The sequence below is a fragment of the Rhamphochromis sp. 'chilingali' genome (genome assembly GCF_963969265.1).
Source record: "Rhamphochromis sp. 'chilingali' genome assembly, chromosome: 15".
Taxonomy (NCBI): Eukaryota; Metazoa; Chordata; class Actinopteri; order Cichliformes; family Cichlidae; genus Rhamphochromis; species Rhamphochromis sp. 'chilingali'.
Window position 1 is genome coordinate 30091845 of NC_137942.1, and position 16829 is coordinate 30108673.

Genomic DNA, 16829 nt, shown 5'->3' on the forward strand with positions numbered 1-16829 from the left:
CACTTCATGACAAATAAAGATTAGACAGAAGCCACTCACAGATCCTTTTTACAGCACTTCAACTTCCCCAGCTGAAAAAGTCCCATCAGACAAGATACTTGCAGATCTGAAAATTGCTTTATGCACCATCCCCACCACCAGTCTCACTGAAACCATTGAGCTCAGATATGACTCTGCCACAGCAAACCAAGAAGAACTTGGTATAAAACCAAGGATGCATGTAGAGAAAGCCCGCATGGATAACAAGGCTGGGAGCCAGAATCAGAGAAACTCAGAAGGATATGAGAATAGAAGAATAATCCTTTAATTGTCCCACAAGGGGAAATTTGGTTGCATATTAGTAAGCTAACTGAGCTGTAGAGGGCCATGGATGAATAAGAAGTAAAATGTCCATGACTGAGGTACTAGAAACTGCCAAACAAAGTCTCACAGCCCTTGCCACTAGGCTGAGGAGATATACCAGAGAAGCAGAGGCCAAGAGAATAAATGGCCTGTGCTCCATACATGCATCCAGGGTGCATTATCAGGTACAAGTAAAAAGTAATACAAGGTCAGATGCACCTATTGCTGAAAATGACTAAAACTTGAAAACATCTGTGAGAAAGAGGTGTCACACATTGTCAACCCATTGTTTAACCGTACACTGGTGCAGTGGGTCCTAGGTTCCTCCTTCCCAGGACTTGTCCCCATGGTTGCCTGACCTAACTTGAATTGAAGACATTTGGGACATTATGTTTTAGTCTATCCGATGCCACCAGCTTGCACCTGAGATTGTCAAGGATGGTCAATGGTCCATCATCGATCATCTCATAGGAAGATGCCCCAACCTTGTCAGGCATGCAAGCACGTTGGGGCAATATGAACTACTGAGTATTATTGAGTATTATTGTAGGGTCTTTATTATTATTATTATTATAAATTGAATTGAACTGAATTCCATTTTGAGTTGCAAAATGGCATCATTTTTTCACTTTGATTTTTTTGGGGTGACTTCTAAGTTTCATTTCCATCAAACAATGTGGGATCCCTTTAATTTCTAAGGCCATATGAGCATAGGTATCCTGCATGATTTTTTTCCCACTGAAATTGGATTGGATGTCTTTACTAAGTGTTCCTTTAATGAATATGAGCACCGTATCAGTTTGTTAACGAGTTAGTGTGATCTCACAGGAAAAGAGTTTAATTCAGGGCATGCAGTTATTATGTTGAAATAATGTAAAATACCTAACAGTAGGAGAATTACTCAAATTATGAGCACTGGCAACCCTCCTGCTGCTGCTGTTTTAGTTTCCTTATCTCAGTATAGTGTCCAAGTCTAAACAAAGAAGACAGTCTCATGCATTAGATGTTTAATTTCCTACAAATTTCTTGCAAACATGATTTTGATACTATAGTTAAATTGGTGAAGCAGGACAAAAATATTGTGCTTTAGCAGATGAAGTGACAAATAACAAGATAAGAGTGTATGTAAGAGAGAGAAATGAAAGAAAGACCTCAGCAAAGAGTGGAAATTCTTTCATGATGACCTCACTGGGGCTGACCTCAAACTCCTGTTTTACTTTCCACAACTCATCTCAAGTTCAACACACTGTCTGCTGCTGTGTTCAGTATGTGTTTGTGTGTGTAATGCCTTCATAAAAAGCAGTGAAAAATAAAGTGGAGCGGTTACAGTTCAAGAGTTCACATTCTCATTCAAATTGAAGACAGCATGTGCAGGCACCCACAATCTTACCCCAAACAAAGAGCTATAGCGTGTCATAGTGCTTCATGTTAAAATTCCTCTAAATGCTCTGTTTTTTCTAACCAGCCACGTGATCAGTATTACTTTGGTTTTTGATCAATCTAAATTCACTTTTTGAAAAAAGTTTGTGGTCTGACCAATTAGAGCCAAACAGTGGGATGTGTATTCACAGTATACATCAATATGTTTTTAAATTATTGAGCTGATCAACATAACATAACCTCTTCTTCTTCTTGGTTGTTGGTTAGACAATAGTGATTGCATTTGAGAAAGTCCTGACACCTTTCTACCGGGGAACATGAAGTAAGAGTTCGTCACTTTAAAAAAATGTTTTTATAACAATAATAGTGGTGTTATAAGCATTGTCTAACAGCAAGAAGGTCATGGGTTCAAATCCACCAGCAGGCTGTGTAGAGTTTGCTCGTCTGTGTGGGTAGTTAATTTTCCTCCCACAGTCCAAAGAGGTTAACTGATGACTCTAAATTGACCATAGGTATGAATCTAGGTCTGTCAGTTTGGGATAGATGGCAACTTATTCTTGCCTACATTTTAATATGTTTTTATAATGTACCTTCAAGCAGTAATTATATCATGCACCTTGAGGCAACTGTTGTTGTGATTTGGTGCTATATTAATAAATAAAACTGAACTGAATAGTTTTTAATCACTTTGATTTTTATATCTATTTTGATAAGGCTTTCAGAAATAAACAAATACAATAAATAAATGAGAGCAAACTGAAGTAAGATTTTAGTGTTTATGACGTGCTAAGTTAAATGTGTGTGTGTGATAGAGAGAGAGAGAAAGAGAGAGACAGTGCAGTGGTGAGCATGTGTGCTGGTTTTTATCTGTAGGGGTCATCCGGAGTTCAGTAGTTCTCCTCCTTAGCTCTGTCCACAGAGAAGCATGTGAGCCCTGCAGAGTCAGCCTGTTGACTCAGTGCTGCTGCTCTGAAGAAAAATAAGTCTGGCATCATTCCCCCAATAAATCATTTGAAGGTGAATCTTCTTAAGTTCAGTGGAGTTTCCCCCAATCTGCACAATCTACTATCTTGTCAGACTGAAGAAAGCTAAAAATTAATTCCCCAATGTTCTCGGCGGCAGCCAGGATCAAATAACAGCTGAGATTGTACAAATATAGTAATGACCAATCTAGCCTACTGTAATCTGTAACTAGTAGACAGAAACAGACTTATATAAGATGAACAGATAAACCGGAATTAAGTTACAAAATTCGTTCTTGTTAAGATGCAAAAGCACTAACCACAGTGCTGTGGCTTAGTTTTTGAAAGCATCAGTCCATTAACAAAGAAGTCCTGTGTTCTAAACCCTGTAGTGCATCTTTGGAATCAGACAAACCTTTGGTGTTTGCTAGTAGTGACTAGGGAAACACATAAAAGAGGTTGCAAACAAGCACTGAATTTATTATTTTTACCCAAATAAGAATGAGCTTGTTCCATATTACAGTTTAAACTACAACAAATTTGGAATCCACTCTGCATCCATCTCAGTGCCCCAGGAAAAAAAGGAAAAAGAAAAACAACATACTGGATTTTATAATGGATGAATTTACATTAAAAATCATTTAGCACCTTCTAACATGACATAGATGTTTTATGAGAAAAGAACACTAAAAAAAGGAAGAAAGGCAAAAGGTCATGAAGGCAGAGTTGAAGTTTTTTTTTTAAAGTGTGCTTGTCAGCAGGCTGGAGGTTAGGGGGAGAACAGAGAGCAGAAGGTTATCTGCCCAGACATTCCTGTTCATCCAGTGCAAGAAAAAAAAACATGAGGACATTTCAATGGAAATTATGATTTCAAGCAAAAAAAACAAACAAAAAAAACACAATTTAAGAATGTTTATGAAGTGCTTAAATTGGACATATTTGTTTATCAGAATACACAATACAGTTTTACAGGAGTGGTTTTCTGCACCACTTTGTCTTTTGTGTGGCAGACAGGGCTGAAAGCCTGAGAGTGTTTGGTTAACTGATGCTGTGTACTCCCTGACCCTGTGTCCTCATCACAAAGACACATACACTAGAGGCTGCATACTGTTAGCTTGAGATAAACAGATTATTGTGCCATGTTCTTTCAGAACTCTCTGCTCGATTTCTATCTATCTATCTATCTATCTATCTATCTATCTATCTATCTATCTATCTATCTATCTATCTATCTATCTATCTATCTATCTATCTATCTATCTATCTATCTATCTATCTATCTATCTATCTATCTATCTATCATATATCTGTGTGTGTGTGTGTGTGTGTGTGTGTGTGTGTGTGTGTGTGTGGGTGGATGCTTGGCTTGAATGAAAGACAGGGGAAACAGGAACAGCCTAAAGTGCATCAACAGTCCTCAAAATGGGGGCGAAACCGAGGGCACATCTATCACACAGTGACAACACAAATACATCACTCCCAGCACACAAACCTTTTGAGCTCTGTGACTTTAGTTTTTGAAGAAGTCTATTAATTTACGATAGAAATATGAATATATAAGATAAATAGGATTCAAACTAGTCCAACACATTGCCTTTTTTATCAATGGTTTATTCTATTCTCTGTAGTAAAATGCTGCGATCAGCGGGATCAAATGCGGCGCTGAGGTTGAGCAGGACAAGTACAGAAATGTGTCCAACAAGCCTATCATTCGGATCCTTCACTCTGAATGAACTCTAAAACCTGACTGAACCTCATCAAATTAATCATTCCACTGCAAAAGATCACATAGCTGATTTATATCAACTCTTTTTTGAAATCAAAGAAAGACTGGAAATCAGTCTAAAATTAGCTAAGACAGTTGAATCAAGTAAAGGCTTTTTAAGTAATGGCTTAATTACAACCACCTTAAAAGACTGTGATATGTCACTTATTAATAAGGATGAAGTGAAATTGAGGCAATAATTAATGATAAGGCTTCTTTGAGCAGTCTTGAACGGATGGGATCTAATAGACATGCTGATAGTTTTGAAGCATAGGCAAAACAAAAACACAAACCTTATGGTTAGAATTTGACACAGGACTCAATATAAGCAGTATTTAAGTTTATCACCACGTTTATCACCACGATAGAATTAAGAAATGAGAATTGAGAAACTTAAAGGAGAGTTCTGGATTTTGGATTGTACTCTAAATACATGCTGAGTTTATTATTGTAATTAATAGTCAAGTCTTAAAAGCACAGTGGACAGAAATATATTTCCAATCCTCCCCAAAACTGCCTGTAAATGAAATAGTCATAGATTATCCTACAGGAAGAATTGTGGTATAGCACTGATAACATTTTATAACAGTTCAGTTGATTTGTCTGTGAGATGTAAGGTCAGCTTTTTTTCTATGATGACTTCAGGTCAAAGAGTTATGGTTTTAGGTACAACTTTAGCTTCCGATCAAAAAATAAATGTTCCAAAGTTCAAAATAGACAGATGAGACAAAAAAGAACAATAAAAAAAATGGTGAAAATGAGCTTAACTTGACCTGAGGGGTGGATAAAGGGCACAGTTTGCTTTTTTTTAAAAAGCTATTTTCATGTTGCCCTTTATCTTTTTTATTTCTTCTTTCCTTGTCCACTCTGAGTATGAAAAAAAAGCACATCTTAAAAAGATAAATGCCTGGATTACATGTAATTTCCTACTTTTTTCATCTTTAATTTCATCCTACACTAACAATGGAACAGGAAAAAGTGGAAGAAGGCAGAGACAAACAATCCATACACCATACAGTGAAGGTGAATGTATGTATGGGAAAATAAATTCAAATCGTTACCACCACTCCCAACAACTACATCATCATCTTTTTTATTATCATGCAAATGGAAAATATCTGACTTACATTTAAAGCACAGCTTAAATAAACATTTAAATGTTTAAGGATTATTATTTAAATGTATATATTACAAACAGGTCAAGCGGGTAGGAAGTGATGCACTATGCATTTAAATGTGACCTGCCTCAGAAAACTTTACTAACCTCTTTTTACTCTCACGTGCTTAAATACTGTTATTTCATTTAATAGTAAGTAATTATTTAACATTGTCTGTCCCCCAAAGTGCTCCTTTAGTCATGTCTCCTTCTGCTCTCTTTTAGACTGGTCACAGCAGTTGGGGGTGGGCAGTTGGCTGCCCCTCCCTGTGCCTGGTACTGCCAGAAGTGTCTTTCTCTTAATAAGGAATTTTTCCAATTTACCATTCCCAACTGCTTGTCCATAAGGGGTCATCTGACTGTTTGTGTTTTCTTTCTAATACTGTAGGGATGAAGCTGAAGCTCCTTTAGGTAACTATTACTGAGTTGGCTGTAATCTGAAGAGATGCATTCTTTTGGGCAGCTGTGGCAATTTGAAAAGAGCAGAAAATGTCAGAATTAAAGAAGCTATTGAAAACAAGAAAAATCTGATGGCGAAACAGACAGAAGAAACAGACACAAATGTGAATGTTTATTCCACAAACACCTCCAAATATTTGTATGTGTGTGTGTCGGGGGAGGGGGGAGGGTGTTAAAGAGATAGCTAAGATCTGAAGGATCAGGTTTCGTTGATCTTTGTTAGGGTCATGTTGAGTTCGGGCCAAGAGATTCTTGACATTTCTCTCTGCACTACCTGACCTGACATGTAACCAGGACTTGTGTGTTTTCGTGCATGTGTTCAGCTATGCCACATTTCCTGTTGATAATAAAGAATAAGTAAAAAGGCACCTACTCGTTTTAAGTTTTTGTTTTTAATTCAGTTTATTTTGAGGCTGGGTTTTTTTGTTTCACTTTATTCATCAGTGTTTAAAATGTGTAGTTTCAGTCTTCAATGTTTTAGTCTTTCTAACTATAAGTTAATGAAAAGCACATGTGAGATTCAAGATTTAGGAAAATCAATACAACTATCACAATGCACTTGAGTCAAAGTCTTGTATATATCCACCTTCCACCCTCTCAGTGAAGATCTATCAATAATTTGCCTCATTGGGCAAGTTATTATAAAACTTTTACCAGAGTAAAGGTTTCAGGTTTTTATTTTAATTTAAAACAAGCCTGTTAGTTACTGTTTGTTTGAAAAGCGAAAGCTAGAAAAGTAGACAAAACTGTCAGCAGCTTACAGAGCCAGCAGACGGAAAGGTTTCCTGGCACTAGAAAACAAATGGATGAACCAAAATGGATGTTACATATCTTCAATTTGTGTGGCATTGAAATGTTCCAGTTGATAACAGGCAAAAGCAGCAGTGGTTTACTTTTTGAATCCAGTTACTGTAAATCAACATTTGACCATAAATTATAGTTTGGGAATTCACCTTAACGAACAAACAAAATTTACATTCACATATTGTTCTTTTATGCTACATACAGATTACATTTCAACAAAAATAAATAAATAAATTAAAAAAATAAAAATAATATATATATATATATATATATATATATATATATATATATATATATATATATATATATATATATATATATATATATATATATATATATATGGGAGACCGGGGATAGTTGTAACATGGGTCAGTTGTAACACTTCCAATTTCTCCAATCAGGGCTAAGTTTCAAATGATGTGACTCATCCTGTGCATGCCCAATTCAGTTCTGCTATCACATGTGAAAAATCAGCACATTTTGTCACAGACAATTTAACACGAAAAAAAAGGAATTTGTATGCCAAAAAGTAAGTTTTTCTACTTTATTTCAATTTCTAATAGCATTATCTGCTTTGCAGTTAAACTCATCAAACTTAAATTATGTTATTTGTATGTCTATGGGGATATATTCTGTGTAGGTCTTTAGTGCTAATGTTTAGCCGTTGGCTGTAATGTTAGCTAGTTCATGGCTATAGGAGTCTGGGTCAGTTGTAACAGCAACAGTCTGGGTTAGTTGTAACAATAATGCAGATGTTACAACTTACCACACTATTACTTTAACTTATATTAAACAAGTTGGGGCGACAACATCAGCAGAGAGAGGTTCACTGGTCGCTTTTGTATATGCGGTTAATGTCATTGGCAACACAATTCCTCCACTGTTTGTGTTCCCACACATACATTATGCAGACCACTGTGTCAGAGATGGACCAGTAGGAAGTACTGGTAGTGGAAATAAATCAGGATGGGTGCAAGAAACAGATTTCCTCATCTTTCTGAAGCACTTTGCAAACCACACCAAGGTAAGCCATGATAAAAAGTAATGGAATTGCGATGCTGGTGAACAACTACATTTTTTCAGCTTCATTGTTATGTTCAAAATTGGTGCAAGAGTTGTAGGTTATAATGCCCACTGAGCCAATGGGACCAAACTCAAGGAAGACCAACCAAAATGAATGAAATATTCAGTTGCAGAAAATTCCATAATTTGTCTTTTTTGGGGGGTTGGAATATGTTCAAAAGCTAGATTTCTGCATTCTGTCACACACACACATAGCTACATAAATGGCTTTAAGTGCATTCATGTGTTGAATAAACAAAGATTACATGTTAATGTTTTGTCAGTACCCTTATTTCATTGTGTTACATTTTACCCCAGGATATGTTACAACTAACCCAGACTATGGGGTTAATTGTAACATTTCACTCTTTGTGTTTGAGACCATACCATGCAATGGGTAATTGTGCTGCAGAGAAAATAGCTGCACTATTTAATAGCAGACACATGTAAATACTTTGCATTACATTTTGAATCCACTACCTTAAAAGAGCTCCAATTTCCAGACAGAAATGTCAAAAATGTTACAACTATCCCCGGTCCCCCCTATATATATATATATATATACATATATATATATATATATATATATTTAAATATGTACACACACACACCCAGCACGCCCCTGCGGGCAGTTTATCCTTCAAGCTCGGGTCCTCTACCAGAGGCCTGGGAGCTTGAGGGTCCTGCGCAGTATCTTAGCTGTTCCCAGGACTGCGCTCTTCTGGACAGAGATCTCCGATGTTGTTCCCGGGATCTGCTGGAGTCACTCGCCTAGCTTGGGAGTCACCGCACCTAGTGCTCCGATTACCATGGGGACCACTGTTACCGTCATCCTCCACATCCTCTCGAGCTCTTCTCTGAGCCCTTGGTATTTCTCGAGCTTCTCGTGTTCCTTCTTCCTGATGTTGCTGTCATTCGGAACCGCTACATCAATCACTACGGCCGTCTTCTTCTGTTTGTCTACCACCACTATGTCCAGTTGGTTAGCCACCACCATTTTGTCCGTCTGTATCTGGAAGTCCCACAGGATCTTAGCTCGGTCATTCTCCACCACCCTTGGGGGCATCTCCCATTTTGACCTTGGGACTTCCAGGTTATACTCGGCACAGATGTTCCTGTACACTAAGCCGGCCACTTGGTTATGGCGTTCCATGTATGCCTTGCCTGCTAGCATCTTGCACCCTGCTGTTATGTGCTGGATTGTCTCTGGGGCATCTTTACACAGCCTGCAACTGGGGTCTTGCCTGGTGTGATAGACCCCAGCCTCTATGGATCTTGTACTCAGAGCTTGTTCTTGTGCTGCCATGATTAGCGCCTCTGTGCTGTCTTTCAGTCCAGCTTTGTCCAGCCACTGGTAGGATTTCTGGATATCAGCCACCTCCTCTATCTGCCGGTGGTACATACCGTGCAGGGGCCTGTCCTTCCATGATGGTTCCTCGTCTCCCTCCATTTTCTTGGGTTTCTGCTGCCTGAGGTATTCACTGAGCACTCGGTCAGTTGGGGCCATCTTCCCAATGTATTCTTGGATTGTCTCATCCTGGACTGTGGTGCTGACACTCACCAGTCCCCGGACCCTTCCTTCCGCTTAACGTACAGCCTCAGGGTGCTGGACTTGGGGTGAAACCCTCCATGCATGGTAAGGAGCTTTCTTGTCTTTATGTCAGTGGCTTCTATCTCCTCCTTTGGCCAGCCTATTACCCCAGCAGGGTACTTGATCACGGGCAGGGCGTAGGTGTTGATGGCCCGGATCTTGTTCTTACCATTCAGCTGACTCCTCAGGACTTGCCTGACCCTCTGCAGGTACTTGGTGGTTGCAGCCTTTCTAGCGGCCTCTTTAGTATTTATTTAGTATTTATTTATTTATTGTCATTGTCAAGAACAATGAAATTGCATTTGGGGCTTCCATACAACCCAAAAAAAAGAAGAAAATAATAAATACCCCTTAAAACCCAAGTGTACATATTTAACCCAGTGTGACTCCAATGCAATAAGACAATCCTTAGCAATAATGTTCGTAGAAATTCAGACAAAGACCTGAGAAACATGACAAAATACAACAATGCAACCCATTCAATATTATTGTACTGTGAGATATGATATCAGATATGATAGTTATCTATTTAAGAAAGAGGGGGGGGGGGGCAGGAGGGGGAAGAGAATAAAGATATGATGCACCAATGCAGACCAGTTCATTGCTATTAAGAAGTTGGATATGGTTATTGTCCGTGAGAGGGGGGCAGAGAGTTCAGGAGCCTCACAGCCTGTGGATACAGGCTGTTGGCCAGTCTGGATGTTCTGGCCTGTATAGACCTGTACCTTCTCCCTGAGGGCAGCAGATGGAAAAGGTGGCGCGCAGGGTGATGTTGGTCCCGCAGGATACTGTGCACCCTCCTCAGACAGCGAGTGGGGAAGATATTACTGATCTCTGGCAGACTTGTTCCAATAATTCTGCCAGCTTCCTTCACCACCCGCTGGAGTGCTTGCTGATCGGCCTTGGTGCAGCTGGGGAACCACACTAGAAATCCATACGTCAGAACGCTGCTGATGGCACAGTTGTAGAAGTTCAACATCAGAGATCTGGGAATGTGTGCGCTCCACAGTCTCCTCAGGTAGTAGAGGCGCTGTTGGGCCTTCCGTACAACTGAGGTGATATGGTTGCCCCAGGACAGGTCCTCGGTCACAGTTACCCCCAAGAATTTAAAACTGCTCACCCTCTCCACCGCCTCACTGCCAATGAAGAGAGGCAGATGGTTGTTATGACCCCTCTTCCGGAAATCTACAATGATCTCCTTGGTCTTTTTGGTGTTTAAGACCAAGTTATTGTCGTGGCACCATGACTCTAGTTGTTGCACCTCTGTCCTATAGTTTGTCTCATCATTGTTGGAAATAAGTCCGAGCACTGTAGTGTCATCTGCAAACTTAACAATGAGATTGGACGCGCAGGAGGAAATACAGTCATGGGTGAAGAGAGTGTATAGCAGAGGGCTCAGAACACACCCCTGAGGGGCACCGGTGTTGACCACAAGGGTGGAAGAGGTGTTCTTACCCACTCTGACACTCTGTCTACGGTTAGTGAGGAAGTCCACAATCCAGTTGCACAGAGAGGAGTTAAGTCCCAGTTGGTGGAGTTTGGGACGGAGTTTGTATGGCCGGATGGTATTAAAAGCCGAGCTGTAGTCTACAAAGAGGAGCCGTGCATAGGTGTTCCTGTGTTCCAAGTGCTTCAGTAATGTGTGCAGCACTGTGGCGATCGCATCCTCGGTTGACCGGTTCTCCCTGTATGCAAACTGGTGCGAGTCCAGGGATGGTGGAAAAGCAGCTCTGATGTGTTTAATGACCAGTCTCTCCAGGCATTTGGCGGGAATGGGGGTGAGTGCCACAGGTCTGAAATCGTTCAGACATGTGACATTTGACTGTTTTGGGATGGGAACGATGGTTGCTGCTTTGAAACAGGATGGTACCAGTGAACAGGACAACGAGGTGTTATATATAGAGGTGAAGACGTCCGCCAGGTCCGCAGCACAGTCTTTTAGCACCCGGCCCAGCACTCCATCCGGCCCGGCCGCCTTCCTGGTGTTAATGCTCCGGAACACACGCCTCAGCTCATGAGTGCTCAGGACCGGAGCAGGGTCGGTTGAGGGGAGAGGGGACAGGACAGGGTCGGTGTTCTCCCTGTCAAAACGGGCATAAAAGAGATTTAGATCCTCAGCCAGAGTAGAACTGTCGGCTGAGGGTGATGGTGTTCTTCTTTTGTAGTCCGTGATAGCCCTGATGCCCTCCCAGACCTGCCTTGGGTTTGTGTTGTTCTCAAACCTGGCCTCGATACGCCTCCTGTGCTGCTGCTTGGCAGTCTTGATGCCTCTTCTCAGGTTGGCCCTGGCAGCACTGTATGCCTCCTGGTCCCCGGATTTGAAAGCGTTGTTCCTTGTTCGAATAAGTTGTTGAACTCCGTGTGTCATCCAGGGTGGATTATTATGGTTCCCATTCGCCTGCGGGATCCCCAGGTACTTGTAACTGTCCTCTATCTCTGCAATGTTGCCTTCTGGTAGTTCAATCCCTTCAGTTCTGACTACATTCCCTCTCTTTGTTACCATTCGACTACACTTCTCCAGTCCGAACGACATTCCAATGTCATTGCTGTATAGCCTGGTAGTGTGGATCAGTGAATCAATGTCTCGTTCACTCTTGGCATACAGCTTGATGTCATCCATGTACAACACTAGAGGCCAACTCCAAGCCCATAGCACAATTCACCATCAAGTGCGGGATCTATCAAGGAGATGCTCTGTCCCCACTGCTGTTCTGCATAGGCCTGAACCCCCTCAGTGAGATCATTATGTAAGGAGGCTAGAGAGCAAGATCAAAGTAGCACGGAGGGAGGTTAGCCAACTAACGGAGTTGCAGAAAGTTGTATATATATATATATACAGTGGGGCAAAAAAGTATTTAGTCAGCCACCGATTGTGCAAGTTCCCCCACTTAAAATGATGACAGAGGTCAGTAATTTGCACCAGAGGTACACTTCAACTGTGAGAGACAGAATGTGAAAAAAAAATCCATGAATTCACATGGTAGGATTTGTAAAGAATTTATTCGTAAATCAGGGTGGAAAATAAGTATTTGGTCACCTCAAACAAGGAAAATCTCTGGCTCTCACAGACCTGTAACGTCTTCTGTAAGAAGCTTTTCTGTCCCCCACTCGTTACCTGTATGAATGGCACCCGTTTGAACTCATCATCTGTATAAAAGACACCTGTCCACAGCCTCAAACAGTCAGACTCCAAACTCCGCCATGGCCAAGACCAAAGAGCTTTCGAAGGACACCAGGAAAAGTATTGTAGACCTGCACCAGACTGGGAAGAGTGAATCTACAATAGGCAAGCAGCTTGGTGTGAAAAAATCAACTGTGGGAGCAATCATCAGAAAATGGAAGACATACAAGACCACTGATAATCTCCCTCGATCTGGGACTCCACGCAAGATCTCATCCCGTGGGGTCAAAATGATCATGAGAACGGTGAGCAAAGATCCCAGAACCACACGGGGGGACCTGGTGAATGACCTGCAGAGAGCTGGGACCAAAGTAACAAAGGTCACCATCAGTAACACACTACAACGGCAGGGAATCAAATCCCGCAGTGCCAGACGTGTTCCGCTGCTGAAGCCAGTGCATGTCCAGGCCCGTCTGAAGTTTGCCAGAGAGCACATGGATGATACAGCAGAGGATTGGGAGAATGTCATGTGGTCAGATGAAACCAAAGTAGAACGTTTTGGTATAAACTCAACTCGTCGTGTTTGGAGGAAGAAGAATACTGAGTTGCATCCCAAGAACACCATACCTACTGTGAAGCATGGGGGTGGAAACATCATGCTATGGGGCTGTTTTTCTGCCAAGGGGACAGGACGACTGATCCGTCTTTAGGACAGAATGAATGGGGCCATGTATCGTGAGATTTTGAGCCAAAACCTCCTTCCATCAGTGAGAACTTTGAAGATGAAACGAGGCTGGGTCTTCCAACATGACAATGATCCAAAACACACCGCCCGGGCAACAAAGGAGTGGCTCCGTAAGAAGCATTTGAAAGTCCTGGAGTGGCCTAGCCAGTCTCCAGACCTCAACCCCATAGAAAATCTGTGGCGGGAGTTGAAAGTCCGTGTTGCTCGGCGACAGCCCCAAAACATCACTGCTCTCGAGAAGATCTGCATGGAGGAATGGGCCAAAATACCAGCTACTGTGTGTGCAAACCTGGTAAAGACCTATAGTAAACGTTTGACCTCTGTTATTGCCAACAAAGGTTATGTTACAAAGTATTGAGTTGTATTTTTGTTATTGACCAAATACTTATTTTCCACCCTGATTTACGAATAAATTCTTTACAAATCCTACCATGTGGATTCATGGATTTTTTTTACACATTCTGTCTCTCACAGTTGAAGTGTACCTCTGGTGCAAATTACTGACCTCTGTCATCATTTTAGGTGGGGGAACTTGCACAATCGGTGGCTGACTAAATACTTTTTTGCCCCACTGTATATATATATATATATATATATATATATATATATATATATATATATATATATATATATATATATACATATATATTAGGGGTGCAACAATACTCGTATCGATATTGAACCGTTCGATACAGTGCTTTCGGTTCGGTACGCATTTGTATCGAACAATACAATTTTTTAAAATTTATTTTATCAACTTTTCTTCTGATGATGCTGTCTGTGTTGAGCGCTCAGTGGATCTGCGTTCGACTACTCCGCCTAGGCTGCACTGTTGAGTGCAGATCCACTGAGCACAGCGCAAGCTAGCAAGACAGAAGCTAAGCCCGTTGCAACATGGCAACTGCCTCAACGCTACCCGAAATTGAGCCTCCCCCACCCTCATTCAGATCTGGCGTTTGGAACTATTTTGGTTTTCATGTGAAGCATGACCCTGATGGTAAGAGCGTCATGGACAAAAGTAAAACAGTATGTCGGATGTGCCATGCAATGCTCAATTGGTGGGAACTAGTGCGTTAGCACAGTTAGCTTGTTAACGTGTTGACACCGTCCAGCCCCACACACGGGACGATCCGTGGTAAGTCGTTAATAATAATAATGGATTGGATTTATATAGCGCTTTTCAAGGCACCCAAAGCGCTTTACAATGCCACTATTCATTCACTCTCACACACTGGTGGAGACAAGCTACGGTTGTAGCCACAGGTGCCCTGGGGCAGACTGACAGAAGCGAGGCTGCCATATCGTGCCATCGGCCCCTCTAGCCATCACCAGTAGGGTAAAGTGTCTTGCCCAAGGACACAACGACCAGGAAAAAGAGCCCGGGGATCGAACCGGCGACCTTCCGGTTACAGATAAGCTTCCCAACCCCCTGAGCCATGGTCTCTGTTAATGGAGTTTTGCCGCGTTATAGTGTTAATGTCATTTTAACGAGATTAACACTGACAGCACTAGTGGGAACACAACGAATATGACTGCACATTTACGCCGACATCATCCTAGTGCAAAGACAAATGGAAGCAGACAAAAACAACAAGATGATGATTCTCCTTATGGGGACCTGATATGTTTAATATGCTGCTGAGAATATAGCCCAGAAGAAGCGTATAGTATAGCTTTTATTTTGGAAAGAGCCATTTCTCTGTAATAAACCCTCTTTTCCAAAGATGAGTGATTTCTCGATCAGATAGATTTTTTTTTTATTATTTTTTTGTTTCAACAACATTAAATTTAAAAACTGTATTTTTGAGTTAAAATATATTTTTATAATTTTAATAAATGACAAATTAAAAAGGCATGAACATTTTTTTATTGAAAAAATATCGAACCGTGACACCAAAGTATCGAATCTCGAATTTTGTGTATCGTTGCACCCCTAATATATATATACTTTTTTTTATTGTATTATTGATGTTTGCCTATATTGATATAGGAAGGTTTTTTTTCCCAGCTCAACAGAATCTTACATACTTGCTTCAATAGTTGATGCAGTACAACAAAATAATACAGACAAAATAAAAGCCAGTGATATCAAAATGCTTTTCAAAGTGATCCATTCAGCACTGCATGTACTGGTGAAACGTCTGTACTCCTCATTAAAGATAAGCAGCCTGGTGATGGGGCACAAACTTCATCCAGAAGTCCAGAAATAGCCTGAGGCAGGTGAACCCCGTGGAGTAGGTAAACCCCTGTGGTGCAGCTTGTCTACTGGTCTCTGCAGCCCTGCTGAATGCCTGAGTCACACTCACACTAAAGCACACACACACACACACACACACAGCAGGCAGTTGTATTCTGAAACAGTAACATGCAGTCAAACTGGCAACCCTTTTCACCCTAAACATAGTCCATTCTGTTCATTAGTTAAAGAGGAAGAACACTTTGATTCTTGTCTTTCTGTTTTTCAGGAGAAGGATAGTCAAAAAAATAATTAGAAACTCACTCCATGATAAAAATAAACCTCACTTGACAACTAACAACTAGCTAAATAACAGTGTTTATTTACTTTTCAGTTCCAGTGGTTGCCAGTTGAAACCAAGTTAATCTGAACAAATGTGAAATGCTGAAAACACATAAATGGCTTGAACCCATTATGACACCATTTTAATGTGAGGTCTAGTCTAGCTATATTTGCAAAGTGACCATATACAAGATGGCATCAAAAACATTAGGAGGGGGGAACAACTAAGCTGTAGTGCCTCTTCACCTCACTGTGCAATACCTTTTGTGCAATATTTTTGTTAATAGCCAATGGTGCAATAGACCTCAATACTTGAAATGTGCAATTCACTTGTATTTTTATTTTTATTCCTATTTATTCTATTTATCCCCTTCGTATATTTTATTTATATACAGTATGTCTCTGTATTTATATGTGTGTGTGTTTGGAACTATATATATATATATATATATATATATATATATATATATATATATATATATATATATATATATATGTATATATATATATATATATATATATATATATATATATATAATATTCTGTAACTGTAACTTCTGTCGGTGCTGTGCTTTTGGAAACCGAATTTCCCAGAGGAACCCACCTGAGGGATTAATAAAGTTTTATCTTATCTTATCTTATCTTATCTTATCTTATCTTATCTTATCTTATCTTATCTTATCAATAAACTCACCTGAATCCCAACATGTTCAGTAGCTCCTTTCTGGTAGAGCAGTTTTCGGTCTGGAACAGACTCCAATCTGCTGACCACTGAGCAGTGAGGAAACCGTTACTTACTGATTCCAGATTATTGGCTTGCACACAAAGAAAAAGGCAGATGCTCTGGCACATCTTCCACCAACAGCATGTGGAAACAGTGAATGTGTGAAAACTGGTACCAATGTGTATGTGACTGCAATGACT